The sequence below is a fragment of the Carlito syrichta genome, unplaced genomic scaffold, assembly GCF_000164805.1.
Source record: "Carlito syrichta isolate Samal-C Ts95f unplaced genomic scaffold, Tarsius_syrichta-2.0.1 Scaffold288072, whole genome shotgun sequence".
Taxonomy (NCBI): domain Eukaryota; kingdom Metazoa; phylum Chordata; class Mammalia; order Primates; family Tarsiidae; genus Carlito; species Carlito syrichta.
In genome coordinates this window covers 317,954-337,494 of record NW_007232168.1, presented here as the reverse complement: position 1 = coordinate 337,494, position 19,541 = coordinate 317,954, and positions in this window count along the sequence as shown.

The window sequence follows — 19,541 nt, the reverse complement described above, 5'->3', positions numbered from 1 at the left end:
AGTGATATGGGGTAACATTGAGGATTCACTACATAAGTAGGCTGCATGTAGTTGAAGTTTGGGCTTGTAACTGGCCCTCACTCTCCCAGTAGTAGACCAGGTATCCTTCATATTGTCATGTGCCCCTCACCCTCCTCCTTCCTTCCCTCTCCTAGCACTGCCCCAGGGACTGCTGATCCCTTACTTGTGCTAATGTGACTAATGTTCAGGGCCCATATATGAGTGAGAACATGCAGTATTCAGTTCTTTGTTTCTGTCATAGATCACTTAGTATGATGGTCTCCAAACCCATCCAATTTGCTACGAAGTCCATGATTTTTTTCTTCATTGTGGCTGAATAATATTCCATTGTTTACCTGTACATTTTCTTTATCCAGTTCACTTTAGATGGGCATCAGGGTTGATTCCATGTTTTTGCTATTGTGAATAGTGTGGCAATAAACATGCATGTGTGTCTTTTTTGTAGAATGATTTATGTTCCCTCTGGATATATTCCCAGGAGAGGATAGCTGGATCGTATAAAAAGACAATTTTTACTTCTTTTAAGAATCACCACACTACTTTCCATAGAGGTTGAACTACCTTGCACATCTACCAACAGTGTAGAAGCATTCCCTTTTCTCTGCTCCTGCACCAGCATCTGTTGTTTTTGACTGATTTATGGTATGCTTACCAGAATTAGGTGGTTTCTTATGGTAGTTTTGATTTGCATTTCTCTGATGATTAGTGAGGCTTAGTATTTTTTCATGTGTCTGTTGGATGCTTATATATTTTTTCTTTTGAGAAGTGTCTGTTCATGTTCTTTGCCCACTTCTCAATGGGTTGTTTTTTTTCCTTTCACTTTGAGTTCCTTGTAAAACCAGGATGTTAGGCCTTAGTCAGATGCATAATTTGCAAATAGTTTTCCCATTCTGTGTGCTGTCTTTTTACTTTCTTATCAGTTTCTTTTGCTGTGCAAAAGCTTTTCAGTTTGATGAGGTGTCCCAGGTTTCCGTTTTCTCTAACATCATGAATTGAACATTTAAATTACTAATTTTTCACCCCTACCTCTATTGTAATATATGTACTTTGGACTCTAAGTTTCTTTCAAAGAGCCCTCTTTTTTTTTTTTTACTGATTATTTGGATTCTGATACATTATGTTGCTCAATTCTTAATATATGTTAATATATTTTTTCTTCTATAATTTACAAATTTAGAGTGTGTGGTTTTGGATTTTTGTAACTAATTTATACTATTATTAAAATATGGTCAGTATACACACCTGCATAATTTTGTTTATTCAGTATTTGTTGATATTTAATTTTTGCCTGATTGATGACCAGTCAAAATGTTTGTGTTTTGCTAAAAACATAAAGTTTTCTGTATCAGTTTCAGAGATATTTTTTAAAGTTCTATACTACAATTGTGGTTATGTCAATGAATGTTCAACTTTGTAGATTTGTTGGTACAAGTATAAAGATTAGGGAATGTGTATATTTCAGGAACACAATTATAAAATATTTAGAAACTGCAATTAAAATTTCATATTATAGAAATAAAATGTTACTAAATCTAAATTTAAAAACTTTAATTCATATAGTAGAGAATTCTAGTTTTTATTGTCAACAAATCTTTAATAAGCATTTTGGCTTAAGGTTTATTTTATCTGATAGTAAAAAGCTACAGCTTTATCTTGATTAATAATTTCCTGGAACTTTTTCTATGCTTTTACTTTTAATCTTTGGTATCTTTACATTTGAATTTTAGGTTGGTGCAAAAAATATGTATATGCAGAGTCACAAATGTCCAGCTCCCTCAAATGAACTAGTTATTTCATTTTTAAGTATGACTCTATCATTAATAAAAATTTAGCTTAAAGATAGTTTCTATATTATATATGTTTTAGTTTCATTTCATTTTTAAACCACTCAAATTATTCAGTATCACTATGACTTTTACTGTTAATGTTTTCTCCACATTTTTATTCAGTAATTTTTAAAATTTATACAATAAAATTTAATCGCAAATATGTAGTTTTTTATTAGATTTACATGGACATGAACAAAAATATAAAAATAAGGAAAAACAGATGAGCGCTAAAAACTAGGAGAACCACATCATTTCTGTTCTTCTGAGGAATTTTTAAATAGATAAATTTCAAAATTGAAGAAAACCCAGTGAACACGTAAGTTTCCTGCTGGTGAAACTATAAATTACTTTTTAAAACAATCTTACTGAGATTTTATTGACATAAAGTAAAAACTAAATGTTTATTGTATACAATTAGAAGATGATATGTGTATACATTCATGATATAATCACCACATTCAAGGAAAAGAACATAGGCCAGGTGCAGTGACTCAAGCCTGTAATTCCAGCACTTTGGGAGGCCGAGGCAAGAGGATTGCCTGAACCCTGGGGTTCGAGACCAGCCTGGGCAACTTGGTAAGTCCTCGTCTCTACAATAAATCAAAAAATAAGCTGAGTGTGGTGACACACACCTGTAGTTCCAACTACTTGGAAGGCTGAGGTAGAAGGATCGCCTGAGCCTAGCACGTCGAGGCTGTGGTGGCCATGACGGTGCCACTGCACACCAGCCTGAGCGACACAGTGAGACTCCAATAACAACAACCAAAAACATAACCTTCACCTTTAAAAACGTCCTGTGTCTCTTTGTGTGTGTGTGCATGTGTATATATTTTGCTTTGTTTTGCTTTTGTGATAAGAACTCTTAACATGGGATCTACATTTTCTTTTTTTTTTTTTGAGTTGGAGTCTCACTCCGACGCCCAAACTGGAGTGCAGTGGCCGCTCCCGGCCACCGCCGCCTCGACCTGCTGGGCTCTGGCGATCCTTCCGCCTCAGCCTTCCGGGTAGCTGAAATTACAGGTGCGCACTACCACGTCCAGCTGATTTTTTGATTTATTGTAGAGATGAGGTCTCGCCTGCCCAGGCGGGTCTCGAACCCACAGGCTCAGGCAATCCACTCACCTCAGCCTCCCAAAGGCGCAGGATTACAGGCTGAGCCACCGAACCCGGCGGGATCTACACTCTTGACATATATTTAAGTGTACAATACTGTATTATTAACTAAAAGCACTATGTTGTATAGCATATCTCTAAAACCTTTTCATATTGCATAACTGAAACTCTGGGAATGTAACAAGGTGCAGCCATTATAATAGACAGTATGGAAGTTCCTCAAAAAATTTAAATTGAGAGACCATGTAATCCAACAACCTTGCTACTGGATATACATATATGCAAAGGAAATGAAACGTGTGTTTTGAAGAGATATTTTTATGGTCATGTTCATTGCAGCAATATTCACAATAGCCATGATATGGAATCAACTTAAGTGTCCATTAAAAATATGAATGGATAAAGAAAATGTGGTATATATACACAATGAAACATCATTCAGCCTTAAAAAAGAAGGAAATCCTGCCATTTCAACTTGAACAATCCTGAAGGACATTATGCTAAGTGGATAAGTCAGTCACAAATAAACAAATACTGCATGATTCCACTTATGTGAAGTACCTAATAGAATCAAACTCATAAAAGCAGAGACTACCACGATGGCAGCCAGGAACTGAGGAGGCAGAAATACTGTGTTTTTAACCAGTTATTTTTTACTCACCGTTGTATCTTTCTGAGTTTTTTTCTTCACATATATATGGTTTAGTCAATCTTTCATTTAAAAACTATGAATAATAAATACCCTCATTCTTTCCTTAAAAACATCTTTAATTTTTTCTTATATAATAATATATTAAACTATGAAATTCTATATTTTGACTTTTTTTATCAATACTTTGAACATATTTTTGTCTTTATAATGGTCTAATTTGAGGAGAAGAAGTATCTGTTTTTTTCTATAAGGTTTTTTGATATTCACCTTTTACTCTGGCTTTCTTTTGCTTTACTATATTATTTTTAGAAGTCTATTTTATTCATTCTACTTGCAATTTAATGTGTTTCTTAAGTTGAGAGCTCTTGCTATTCTATAATTCTGTACAATTTTCAATTTTTATAACTGTTAGTCATTTCTGTGATTTTCCTGTTCTAGCAAGTGTATCTTTCCCATCTAACCTTTTCCTGAGGGACATCCTCTTCACATTGCCAACTTTGTAGGAGGTTCTCCATTTCATCTCTTAGCTATGCTTACAACCCTAGAACAAATTCCCTACAAGGGTGTTAAAGCCTCACATCCAAGCATTAAGAGTCAAAATCTGAATTATGAACCTACCGGGCAGAAATATTTGTGCACTGACTTTTATTTTATTTTTATTTCTTTCTGGAACCAAGGATTTCCTTTTGTTTCCTTTTTTGGTTTACTTCTACCAATTAATATATTTTTAGAATCTAAATTTATTTTACACCAGGATGAGAATCTCAATCAATTTGGTACTTCATGCTTCTATTAATACATAATATATTTAAAATATGAAAAGACAAAGGAAAAATAATCACATGAATTCCAGGAAGCCTAATAATAATAAGGTAATATCTGACATATGCTCTTATTTCCTCTTTAATGTAGCTACTAAAATAAGATAGTGTAACTTTTATTAAGTAAATAAACCTGCTAGTCTAGTTCTTAACTGCAAAATCCTAAGCCATTAGCCAAGCTCTGAGGTAGCACTAGACTATCAGATCAAAGAAAATCTTCCCCTTCTTGTGTCACTTTGTTACAGCCCTGATATTCCTAACTCACCGTATACAAAGCATGGTCTTCTTTCAGCTTTGCATTCCACTTCAATGAAGTAATACTATGTCATGTAGTATATCTGGAAGCTGTCAGTGCTCTGTATATTACTATTTTATAATAAGCTATCATCTCTTGACAGTGTAAAAGAAGGGAAGTAGATGGATTTTATAGTGATTGGAAGGAACCAAAGTTGTGTATAACACACTATAGGTGAAGCTCCTGCTTCTATGGAGGGGACGACAGTGAATGCGGGAGTTGAAAGCTAGAAGATTTTTCCAGATTTTGTCTTTCCCCAGAACTACTTAATACAGTAAATTGGATGGGAGGGGCACTTGCCTCAATTCCAGCTTCTTCTGTGGTGGTACAAGGTCAAAAATTTTAGAGCAGAGTTTCTTCCTTATGGCATGAAAGATATGTTTTCTCTGTGGTTCAGTATCTTTGATCATATTATATAAATATGCCATCTTGTCCAGTGGTAATTTTCATCTGGTGACATCAAAGACTTGACAAATATCAGATCCTTGAGGGATAAAGGGATCGAAAGGAACAGGGAATTCTAAGCTTGGAAATTTAATTACAGTTATGAAATTCCCCAAGGATCAAGAAAAAGTTTCTGAGTCCCTCAGCCTGTCAGTTTTTCTAGGATATGAAATAAAAATATCATAATATAAGATTTTAGTAGCATGATTATATATATTTGTTACTAATCTGAATTATCAATAAATAGATACAATGTGAGATAGGAAAAAAGTTTATAATCTAATTCTGAAAAATTCTTTTATATTAGTTACTTAAAACTTTTATAGAATTGATAATATAGCAAACTAGATGTAGTTGGATTCCATATCTTTTAATTTTTTTATTAAACATTTTTTATTTTAAAATTGTGGGGTAAGTTAAGGGTTACAAATATGCATCATTCAGGCACACTTGTTGGTAAGGGGTGTCCCCCCCATCCCCAGACAGATATTGACTACCATTAATCCCACCACCCTTCCCCTCCCTGTCCCCCCCTGCATAGATTCCCACCACTGTCAATCCTATTCTTATAGTATTACGATAGATGTTCAAGGTCTACTTATGAGTGAGAACATGTGATACTCAGATCTTTGTTGCTGTGAAAGATGACTCAATATTATAAACTCTAGTTCTATCCAAGTTGCTGCAAAATTCATGATTTTGTTCTTTTTTATGCCTGCATAGTATTCCATCATGTATATGTACCACATTTTTTTAATCCAGTCCTCTTTTGATGGACAGCATGGTTGGTTCCATGTTCTTGCTATTGTGAACAAAGCTGCAATAAACATACGTGTGCAGGTATCTTTTTTATAGAGTGATTTGAGTTCTTCAGAGTATATTCCCAGTAGAGAGATTGCAGGGTCATATGGGAGGTTGATATTTAGAGCTTTTAGGAATCGCCACACTGCTTTCCACAGAGGTTGCACTAGTTTACACTCCCACCAACAGTGTAGAACTATTCCCTTTTGCCACATCCTCTCTAGCTTCTGTTATTTTTTGAGTTATTGATAATGGCCATTCTGACTGGAGTTAGGTGGTATCTCAGTATAGTTTTAATTTGTATCTCCTTGATAATTAGTGAGGCTGAACATTTCTTCATCTGTCTGTTGGTTGCTCGTATGTCTTCTTTTGTGAAGTGTCGGTTCATATCTTTTGCCCACTTTGTAGTGGAGTTGTTTGTTTTTTTCTTTTCAGCACATTTGAGTTCCTGGTAGATCCAAGATGTCAGGCCTTTGTCAGACATGGAGTTGGCAAATACTTTTTCCCAGCATGTGGACTGTCTTCCTGCTTTCTTGATGGTTTCTTTGGATTTGCAGAAACTTGTCAGTTTAATGAGGTCCCACTTGTCTATCTTATCTCTTATGACCCATGCATTTTGGGTTTTGTTCAGGAATGGGATACCAGTTCCAATTTCCATAAGGGTGTGGTCTACATTTTCTAAGGATCTTATGGTTTGAGGTTTTACATTTAGGTCTCTGATCCATTTAGAGTTAATTTTTGTGTATGGGGATAGATAGGGGTCTTGTTTGAATCTTCTGCATGTGGTCAGCCAGTTTTCCCAGCACCATTTACTGAATAGGTTCTCCTCTCCCCAGTGGTAGGTGGTGGAGGCTTTGTTGAAAATGATTTGGTTGAAAAATTGAGGTTTTGCTTCTGGAATCTCAATTCTATTCCATTGGTATATGCCTGTTCCTGTACCAATACCAAGCTGTTTTGATTATTGTAGCTTTATAGTAGAGTTTGAAGTCTGGTAATGTGATACCACCTGCTTTCGTTTTTTTGCTGAGGATTGTTCTGGCTATTCTTAGTCGTTTGTGTTTCCATATGAATTCCTGTATTGTTTTTTCTAGCTCTGAGAAGAATGTTGCTGGTAATTTGATGGATGTTGCACTAAATCTGTAGATTGCCTTAGGTAAGATGGACATCTTCACAATGTTGATTCTTCCAATCCATGAGCATGGGATATTTTTCCACTTGTTTGTGTTACCTTTGATTACTTTGAGCAGTGTTTTGTAGTTTTCATTGTAAAGGTCTTTCACGTCTCTGGTTAGGAAGATGCCAAGGTATTTCATTTTTTTGTGGCTATTGTGAATGGAATTGTGCTTTTTATTTGGGTTTCTGTTTGTTTGTTATTGGTGTAAAGAAATGTGATTGTCTTTTGCATGTTTATTTTATATTCTGAAACTTTGCCAAAGTCCTTTATCAATGCAAGGAGGCTTTTGACAGATTATCTTGGGTTTTCAAGGTACACAATCATGTCGTCTGCAAAGAGAGGTAACTTGACTTCCTCTTTTCCTATTTGGATACCCCTGATCAAAATGTAGTTGGATTTCATATCCTTTCATTTTTTAAAAAAAGTAGTTGATACCTAATAGATGTACATATTTGTGGGATACATGTGACATTTTAATACATTAATATGATTGTAATGATCAAATCAACATAATTGGAATATTCATCACCTCAAACATGTATCTTTTCAAAAGATAAAAAGCTGGGAGCATTCTAATTTTTCTCTTCCAGTTATTATAAAATATACAATAGTTACTGTTACTATTGTCACCCAACTAAACTATTAAACACTATATCTTATTCTTTCTACCTGTTTTTGTATCCATTAATCAACATTTCTTATTTGAAGATGACATAATCTTATAGAAAAACATAAAGATGCCGCCAAGAAAACTGTTAGAACTGATAAAATCAGCAACGTGGCAGTAACAAAATCAACAAACAAAATCAGTAGCATTTATATATGTCACAGTAAAAAATCTGAAAAAGAAATCAAGAATACAATTCCATTTACAATAAGTACAAAAAATAGAAAACAACCTAGAAATAAATTTAGCCCACAAAGTAAAGTATCTCTATAAGGAAAACTAGAAACTAAACTAACATGATGTTCACAGTCATTCTGGGAGCTTATTTTACTATCCCTATTATACTAAAGAAGAAACTGAGGTCCAGATGAAGTTGATGGCTTATATAAAACAAAATATTGGTTTGTATGTTACTTTATTTCAAAGCCCATTTTTCTGTTTGATTTTTCTTTTTTTATAACTAAATTCAAGTATTATTTGGGTTCCCCTCATATGCATATTTTATCATGTTTTATTTTTAAAATGTGGGGTATAATTCAGGGTTAGGTATACAAATGTTCATTATGCATGCACCCTTGATGATGAGGTGTGCCACCCCCCCAGCAATTTCCCACTATTGCCAATCCCTTTCTTATAGCATTATGATAATTGTACAAGGTCTGCTTGTGAGTGAGAACATGTGATACTCAGTTCTTCTGTGATAGATTACTCAGAATTATAGACTGCAAGTCCACCCAAGTTGCTACCAAGTTCATAATGTTGTCCTTATTTATGGCTGTGTAATATTCCATTGTGTATATGTACCACATTTTTTTTTTTTATTCAGTCCTCTTTTGATGGGCAGCACGGTTGGTTTTATGTTTTTGCCACTGTGAATAATACTGCAATAAACATTCATGTGCAGGAATCGTTTTTGTAGAGTGATTTGAGTTCCTTCATGTATATTCCCAGTAGGGGGATTACGAGGTTATATGGAAGGTCAATTTCTATATCTTTTAGGAATTGCCAAACTGTTTTCCACAGAGTTTTTGCTAGTTTATACTCCAACCAACAATGGAAAAGTGTTCCCTTTTCCCCATATTCTCTCCAGTATCTGTTGTTTTTTGAGTTATTGATGATAGCCATCCTGACTGGATTTACGTGGTATCACAGTATGGTCTTAATTTACATTTTTTTGATTATCAGTGAGGCTGAGTACTTTTTATGTATCCATTGACTGCGTGTATGTCTTCTTTAGAGAAGTGTCTATTCATATCTTTCACTCACTTTTTAATGGGACTGTTTTTTTTCCAGCACTTTTGAGTTCCACTGTAGATCCCATATATTCGGACTTTGTCTGATATACAGTTGGCAAATATGTTCTCCCAGTCTGTGGGCTATCTCTCTGCTCTCTTGATAGTTTCTTTGACTTTGTAGAAACTTGTCAATTTGATGAGGTCCTACTTGTCTATCTTAGACCTAGCTAGACCAGCCAATAGAAGAAAATCAGGGGTATCCAGACAGGAAAAGAGGAAGGTAAGTTGTCCTTCTCTGCAGACAACATGATTCTATACCGTGAATCTGTGAAAAACCTCCTTGCACTGATAAAGGACGTTGGCAAGTCTCAGGGTATAAAATACATGTTCAAAAAACAGTCACATTCCTATACACCAACAATAAACAAACAGAAACTCAAATAAAAAGCGCAATCCCATTCACAATAGCCATAATTATAATAATAATAATAATGAAATACCTTGGCATCTTCCTAACCAGAGAAGTGAAAGACCTTTGATTTTTCTATGTATCATGTTTTCCTAAGTGAAAAGGCTATAATTAATCACTGAAAAAAAGATGTTTAACAAAAACAATAGAGTTGATATGAAAGTGATATGAGTACCATATTATAACAAAGGTGCTATTACAGAATTTCTAGGCCAAGAGTCTTGCTAAACCCCTTGTAGCTTTAGCATTGTTAACCATTTTGACCTTCACATATATATATGAATGATTTATAATGTGTCTGTGAGCTGCATCAATTGCATAAAATTATTATATTGTATTTAGTAATAGGACTTATACATGTTATAACAACAAACTTCTAGTAATTGTTGACTTTGTCCTCAGAAATGATGATTTGGGGGCCAACAGTGAAGACTTGAGTTCCAATAATGAACATTTTGCCTTTGCTTGTAATAATGTGTCTATTTCCCTTCCTTTTATTTTCAGCCAAAGTAATCCTGTTCATTTGTTCTTATGGACCCTAATACATATACGTTTTTCACACCATGCAATTTTTAGCACACCTAAACCTCCTTAAGTCATAATTTTTCACACTGCTGCTACAGAGGTAACATTTTCTGCAGTCTCTGTTTCAAACATAATCAGCTGCTTGAAGTGCTCAATATATCTTGTCATCTCAATATTTGCTTCTCCTTCTACCTGGACAACACTTTCTGTCCATTCTTTCCCCTTCATCTATTTACTTATACCAGTCTTCCTTCAAAGCTCAGTTCAGGCATCCTTTCTTTCCTGAATACTCTTCCTGGTCAATAGCATCATATCATACCCATTCACAGATAGTATGGGTTACATGTCTCCACTGTGGTCTCATAATTTCCTGCACATAAATCCCAACATGTAGACCTGGAGATATTATATTGTAGCTGCACTGATGAGTTCAAATCCTGAATTCATCAGTTGCTAGTTGCATGTCTTTGGGTAAGTCATTTAAACTTTCTGAACGTCATTTTCTTCATTTGCAAGATTAGAATTGCCATTTCATACAGGTTAGCTGTAAAAATGAATATTATACGGAAAGCACAGAGTAGGCATTTGTGTTGGATCACATTTGTGTTGGCCACTAGATCCATTAATTCTCAGCCCTTCTCTAACCGGTTCTGGGACCCATGAGACCAACTTATAAACACTGCATCAATGGGATCACTGCGCCTCTGGTTTAAGCTTGACTTCATCCTCACAGGTGCAGAGCTAGAAAATCAGGGGGAAGAAATAAAGTGATTTTAGAGGTCAGGATATTTAGTCCCCTATCTTTCTCTGCCACGTAGCCAGTGGTTGCCTGCACTTTTCTACGAGGTCACAGTTCCTGCCAGTTGGCTCAGTCAATACAGAGATCTTCTCTGTGTTTTAGTAATTGTTCCTCGCTCTTGCCCTTCATGCTCAGGGTACTGTATTATCCCTTGTTTGTTTCCTTTAACTCTACTCCAAAAATTGTAAATAGTTTCTTTGTTAAGCCCTTCTCAAAAGATCAGCTTTAGTGTGTCAGCTGTTTCCTGCCAGGGCCCTGACCGTTACCACATTCAATGTGATGAACAATATATACGTAATCAACTGTCCTAAAATTGTCTCTTGATTTCTCTAACTTCCTTGTTAGACTATGAGCTACTCCATAAATGGACCAGGGCTTATTTGTCACTGTTATTCTCCGTTGTCGTGCACATTGCTTGGTAAAAAATAAACACCAAATAAACAATCACTTAATTAAATGAAGGAAGGAAGTGATCCATGTTATTCCCTTAAAAATAGTCTTGTTTTACCTGAACATTAGGTACAGTACCTCACACAGGGTGATCTAAATAAATGTCTTTTATAATTGATGTATATTTGTTCAGAAATAAGAGTATAATATGATATGAAGGAATGTGTCAGGGCACATTAAGCTTGGGAACAATCAATAGGCCATCAAGTTAAGTGATATACAAAATCAGTTTAGAAGGATCTGCAGGGCAGGCTGATCTCTAGGAAAGGCACACAAGTTGGTATTAGGTGAATATGTTGAGAAATTCATAATTGGTTTGGTAATTTATGTAGTATTTGGAGAAAAGTGAATTGATAAATAAGTATTATATGGATTATTTCGGGAAACATTTTTTAACCACTGTCTTGTATAGAACAATATTTGGCGCATCCATTTAAAAAGGTATCACTTGAAGCATGATGACTGCAGTTAATTCTTTTCTCTTCATTGTAAGTGTTATGCTAATTTTGATCATTTGGTAAAGATTTTTAACTATGAAAGTTTAAACTATTTCTTTGAAAATCTGAGTTCACATCACAATTCACAATTTCTGATTGGCTACTTGAAATCAGTTGTCTTTTGTGTTTTCCTGAGCAGCGACTTGTTTCTAGATATTCAATGATCCCCGGGATAAATAAAGATTGTAATGCCCAACACTAGACCTCTGGGCAGGGGTGAAGAATAATGTAAACAAAAGGGCTCTTCTCCCCCCCAGAAACCCACATGTCATGTGAGGGTCTTCGGGGGGAAAGCAAGAAGGTGATCCTAGATCTTATGGCTTGCTTTGGGAGAAAGGAATTCTGGTTTCTATGACTCACTTAAGGGGAGAAAGGAAGAGCAGAGGAAAGTCAGAGAGACCTTCTTACTTCTGCAGTCCTTCCAGAGTACCTCAACTGAAAATATCCAGCATGCCAAGGAGTTACACTTGGGAGTATTATGTTATGAGTCCTGAGATGAGAACTATTAAACTGACAGTTTGTGTCATTATATATGTTTAATAAATACTGAAAGTCATGTGATTTCTCCTGGAGAATTCACACAATTCTTTGACATTAAAACCATTTTTATTTTTACTTGTGTAGGCTGCACATTTTAGCTCTACGTGTTGGTTCACTAGCTGACTCTGCTCAGAATTAATCAGAGGTTATACTGTCTCTCAATAGTCAACCCAGAGCTCCACAGTTTTATTTCTTTGCTAGCCCATATTCTTTATATTATGTCCTAAATTATGTCACCTGTTCTTGTAATGCAGACTTTGCTCTTTGGTAATGCTATTTAAATAATTTCTAGTAAAGATTTAATTACAAGTGGTGCATGCATTAAGTGATAGCAGAACTAGTTCTGCATGTAATAGAATTGTGCATAATCAGGAAATTGACTCCTGGGAGATTAATACCCTCTGCCTTTAGGATAATTTATAGACAGGCCAACCGTAGCAAAGAAAATGAGTCATTCAGCATTATGGTGACCACAATTTGCTTAACACTTCAAAAGTCTATGAGGACCAGTTTTTAAGGGAGCTTTAGTGCATAACTGAGGTAATATATCACAAAAAAACACCTTGAAACTGGAGCAGGGGTTGGCTTAGACTCACCTATAATCTAGAAGCCCATTAAGAACATAGCCAAGTACCTAAAGCTGACCTTCAGAACAGTTGAAAGAATATAAAACAGGCAAAGTATGGAGTCAAAAAATAGGAGAGGAGTAGTACAATAAAATGCAATCAGAAAGTAAAACTAACATTATCATGGAAGATAATATGATACAATGGAATATTTTTCAAGATTTGGAAATATACAGAAAGATATGGTCTGTGATTTACTAGTAATTTGATCTGAAGCATAAGCATCAGATTCCTTAAATATAGAGAGATATATGTCTTTCAGTCTTGTTTTGACGATTGAATTAGAAATATTGTATGTATAATACCTAGTCCAAAATAGACAACCAATAAATAATGTTCATGAAAATGATTGTTGAATAAATCCTAAGCAAGTATTAGTTGCCTTCCTCTTCTAACTGAGTCTCTGTCAAGTTGCTGGTGTAGTTGTGTCTCTCGTTTTCATCTGCCTGTTAGTTTCTTTTCATAGAGATCCTTCTCACCCTCCTTTCCCTTGGCTGAATTTATTGCTGGTTCTGTGTTCCCTACTTATTGACTGATACCACATTTGAAACGAGGGCTAGTCTCATTTCATACTTCTTCCCTTTCTCCTCCAGTTCGGCCTTTTCTGTACCCAAAATGATACTATGTGATATTAAAAGTTAGCTCACTCATCTAAAATATTAAAATGTATTAAATAAGTATAGTGAATTCATGAGTGCTCATTTTATTGTTTATATTTTTCTGCATGTTTGAAATATTTTATAGCTTTAAAATGTAGTTTACAAAATAAGGAAAACAAAAGAATGAATTGATCTGTCTATTCATCTATCCATCCATTTTTCATCTAATAAGATATATTTAAAGTGCCATGTGCACTTCAAGGTACTTGATGTGAAACCATAATATCATCCATAAAGGATCCTTGGTAAGGAAGGAGCATGAGACAAATCAATAGATTATTTAAATGCATTGTTGTGAGTGTAGTGACAAAGATGAGTTAAAGGTACAATGAGAAAAAAGAATAAAATTCCTTCAACCCAGCACTGGAGGAGGCCTGTAGATCTGCAAAGGTTTTCTTTAGGTTATAACACTTGAGCTGACTCTTACAGTATGAACTGGAATTATGGAGGTGAATAAAGGAGGAAAGCATTTTTAGTAGGGGAAAGAGCATGCGCTAATTTTTGAATTCTAGGGAAGCATGACATTTCTGTGTAATTGCAGAAGTTCAATATCTCCAAGAACAATGCTTTAATTGGAGAGAAAAGGGCAAGTGTGGATGGAAAGAGAAGAAAGGGACAATTTAAAATAATATCTAATTAGATCTAATAAAATAGCTATTTTCTAGCTCTTTACAGTAAAAAAGGATCTACAAGTAATGAGAACCCTGTAGTTATGAACACTAGTAGCATCAAATTTGTGGTTTTTAATAAAAACAATGAACAGTTATTGAGTACTTAATATGTGTCAAACCTTGTAACCTTGTATTGCATGTTCAATATCTATTATATCAATTAAAACTCAAAAGAGCCCTGTGTGGTAGGGCTGAGCACACTGAGGTTATGATAAGGTAAGTTACTGAACAAATATTAAATATATGCTCATACTCTTCTCCTTTTTTCCTCTCCATGAGGCTTGATAAGTAATAATATAATACAATTAATACAATATAATATAATATAACATAATGTATAATAATATAAATTTAGAGTCTGATTTTATAACATCAAATTCAGGGTCAGTAACTTGTACAATTTTGTATCCCCCATGTATGTGGTATAAGATCTTAAGAATTATAGAAGCTCAATATATAATAAATAGATGAATTGAATCTAAATCAAATATAGAATTGATGGCTACATATTTTTTTCTCAATCTCTATGCATGCACACATAAACTTATTCATAATAATCACTGGCCAACATACATGATGTATGCTGACTGATGTTCTCTAGTCAGCAGGATATTGGTCAAAAATTTGCACCTCAAAAATACACTAAATACATAAAAGTGTAGAAATCTTTATGCTAGTTAAAATATATAAATAATGTTTAGTATTGTCAATTAACCACATTATTCTGAAAATTGATAAATAAAAGACAGGAATCAAACATTTACCCCAACTTTCTTGTACAGAAAATATTTCAGGGTAACTAATAGTGAGGAAAAGTGACATTCTTTTACCAAAAAAAAAAAAACACAATTAATAAATGCAAAAGAATCATAGAATTAGATGAATAAGCATACTTAACAGTCTTTAGAAGGATAATAGATGCAGTAAACAATTAAGTGAATAATAAAACCATATAGAATTTTGTTAAAGAATGATATAATGGACAGGATGGTCTGGCATCACCTCAAGCCACTGATTAATTTTGAAAACAAATAATAGGAAAACTAAACAATATAGCCTTCCAGTGTCTTGGAATAAGTAGTACAGAGTAACATTTGTGAAGTAATTTTTAACAAAAGCAATAGCAAAATTGAACCTGAATACAATCAAATGTCTAGATCTAACTTCCTAATTATAAAAATTGCAAAGAAATTATTATTGAAAATTCATGAAATGATAGAAATTACAGGAAAATGAGCATGTTAATTCCACAGAGATAAAATTAGTTAACCCTGAAATATGAAAAATTCTACAGGACAAAACCCACTTTCTTGCATAAATAAATTGCATTAAAGCATTGGGAAGCTTATATATTAATAGAAATTGATAAAATATATCAACTAAATGCAATGTATGAAACAACAAAAATATTTTTGGAATAATTAAAGTAAATTGACTATAAATCTAAAATCAGGTGATATTAAGAAATTATTGTTCTCTCTGTTTGGGATATATGTTTATTATGTATCAGATGTATGTTTTTATTTTTAAGGCCTTAATTCTTAGTCAAATATACCTAAATTCTATAGGTAAATTGTATTATCTAAGGTTTGTGTTAAAATAATTCAGAATTTTTAAGTTGGTGGGAAAAAAAGAGAAACAATGTCAACAGAAAATTGCTGATTGTTGAAGCTTGGTAATGAGTATATACTAGTTCATTATATTATTTTTTACTGATTTGAGCATATGTAATTATTTCCATAGTAAAATTGATTTTTTAAATGGTAGCTATTTATACTGAGAAAATTACATTACTTACACTCAATAAATAGTAACTACTATTACAATTGAAGGATGGAGGGCTGAAAAACAAAGGTGGAGAGGTAGATTCAAGCTACCATCAAATAAAAACGCAAATACTAGCAATCAGTGAGAGGAAAAGAGTAAGACTGATGAGGTTAACATCAATGAGAGGGTGAATAGTCTATGGAAACACCAGAAATAGAGGACCAAGTGACTGTGGTTAGTTTACAGCCACAAACTTACAATTTTAAGCTCAGCTTATCTAAAATTGAACCCTCATTCAACTCCCACAAGCATTTACCATCTATTGGTTCTTATTTAATGGTACAAGCCAGAAATCTAGTAGTGAACCCCACATTTCTTTCCCCTTCACCTCTTAAGTCTCTTGAATTCATCATCTGAATGTCTCGCAAATATACTAACTTATATCCATCTCAGGGATCATCACTCTGGTCTAAGCAACATCATTTTTTGTTTGGTTTACTTTAATAATCTTCTAAATTTATTTTTACTACTCCCCTTCCACATCAGTTTTCTTTGTAGCAGCTTGAATAAAGTGTTTTAAGTTCATATGCATAATTCAGTTGGTTGTACGTATTTGAGTTTATTTCTGGATTCTTTATTCTGTTCCATTGGTCCACGCATCTGCTCTTGTACTAGCGTTATGATGTTTTGGCTACTATAGCCTTGTAGTATAATTTGAATTCAGGTAATGTGATGCTTCCAGCTTTATTCCTTTTGTTTAGGGTTGCTTTGGCTTTTCTCTTTTTTAGTTCCATACGAATTTTAGGATTTTTTTTTTCTGATTCTAAACAATGGCATTGATAATTTGATAGGGATTGCATTGAATCTGTAGATTAATTGGATAATATGGTCATTTTAATAATGTTTTTTTCAGTTCATGAACATAGGATATTTTTCCATTTGTTTGTGACATCTGCAGTTTCTGTCATCAGTGTAATGTAGTTGTCCTTATAGAGACCTTTAACCTCCTTGATTAAGTATATTCTTAGACTTTGACATAATAGACAAAAGCATACACCAAAAAAAGGACACCTTAGTCAACAAATGGTGCTTAAAAAATTGGATAGCTAAGTGCAGAAAAATAAAACTTGATCCCTATCTCTCCCCATACACAAAAAATTTACTCAAGATAGATTAAAGACTTAAATGTCGAAACTGAAATCATAAAAATCATAGAAGAAAACCTAGAAAAAATGCTTTTGGGTATTGGTCTAAGCAAAGAATTTATGGGTAAGTTCTGAAAAGTAAATGCAACTAAAATAAAAATAAATAAATGGGGATTAATTAAACTAAAAGTCTTCTGCATGGCAAAAGAAATAATCAATAGAGTAAATAGGCATGGGAGAAAATATTACAAACTATACATCTGACAAAGGACTAATATTCAGAATCTACAAAAAACTCAAACAAATCAGCAAAAACAAAAAATAAAAAACCCCATTAGAAAGTGGGCATGTGACATGAACCACCATGTCTCAAAAGAAGATATACAAATGACCAGCAAACATATGAAAAAATTCACATCGCTAATCACCAGGGAAATTACAATTAAAATCATGAGATACCACCTTACATCAATCAGAATGGCCATTATCAAAATATCTAAAAACAATAGATGTTGGTATGGATGCGTTAAAACAGAATGTTCACACACTATGAGAATGTAAATTAATACAACCTCTATGGAAATCAGTATGAAGATCTTTCCAAGAACTAAAATTAGATCTACAATTTGGTTCAGCAATCCCACTAGTTGATATCTACCCAAAGGAACTGAAGTCATTATACAAAAAGGACAACTGTACTCGTATGTTTGTTACACAATTCACAGTAGCAAGAACGTGGAATCAATCTAAATGTCCATCAACTGATCAGTGGATGATGAAAATGTGGTGTGTATGTGTGTCTATATAAGTGTGTGTGTGTGTGTGTGTGTGTGTGTGTGTGTATTCCATTATATATGGGATACTATTCAGCCATGAAAAGAAATGAAATAATATCTTTTGCAACAGCATGGACAGAATTAGAGACCATCATCCTAAGTCAAGTGATGCAAGAATGGAAAACCAAAAGTTACATATTCTCACTTATAAGTGGGAGTTAAACTAGCGAACTGTGTAGGTGTATAAAAATGGTATAATGAATATTGAAGACTCAGAAGGGGGAAGGTGGAAAGAGAAGTAGGGGTGAAAAATCACCCTTGGGTACAATTGCACAAGAAAGGCAGGAGATTACACTTAAAGCCCAGAGTTCTTTTTCACTATACATTACATCTGTAACAAAAAATATTTGTATCCCTACAACCATTGAAATAAAAATTAAATTTAAAAAAATAGACCATGCTACTTTCACTTCAGAGCCTTTGAATATGGTATTCCCTGTGTTTGAAAAGCTCACACTCCAACTGTTCTTTTCACCAAACAGACTTCTACTAATCCTTCAGATGTCACTTGAAATGTTACTTCTCCCAAAAATCTGCCCTTGATGATCCCTCATGAGCCTACATAGGTTCTGCTGCCATCTTCCCTAATTTCTCTATTTAATTTTCTTTTATAGTAACTTAAAAAGTAATGTAATCCCAAAAAAGGCAATTTAAAAATATATAGTTGAAATATTATTTAAAATTACTAAAATTAAAATATTACTTTGATAGACTACATCCTTCATGGCAGTAGAGACTTCTTTTTTGTGCTTACTGTAGAGTCCCCATCTCTCATCATATGCTTGCAAAGTATTTACTGAAGCCCTAATTTTAGAGTATAGAGTATTGCATTAACTTCATGCGGGTCATACAATAATCCTCCCAAATAGGAAAGAGTACTTTGAAATCCCCAAACAGGGAGACACCTAAGGAATGTGCATCTAAAGTCAGGGAGGAGCCAATCTAAGAGGAGTTCAGATTTAGGAAACCAGGACCGCCAATACGACAGCTACACATAGGTCAGAGGAAATAGTGACCAATGTTGGAGACAAATAGAGTGGTCTGCCAATTTAAGAAAATCAACTCTGTTAATTAATAGGACAGTGTACATTTTCATCATTCCTCTAAGCAGGTTCTGAAGATTGTGAAAAATAGACTTGGCAGAGCAGACACAAAAGCTCTTCAAGAGCACGGTGGAGACTTTCTAAATTATTTCACTCTGAGGCTTGATGGGGGGCAAGTGCAAGGCAAAATTCTTAATTAAATTGAACTCGAGAAGTTGAATTCTGCCTGCAAGTAGATGGAAAAGAATTGCAAAAGCCCACATGTGGTTACAAGCGGTACAGAACCAAGACTCCCCAGGGACAAGAAGCCCTGTGTTAATCTCTTTGTGACTCTGAAAGGAGAGAAAAGATTAAGCCTCCTTGTGGAGATCATGTGATGACTTCCTGATCTCAGTCAGAGACAGCAGCATTTCCATGGAAACTTCTCTTCCTCTTCACCCACACAATGCTCCATCTCCCTGA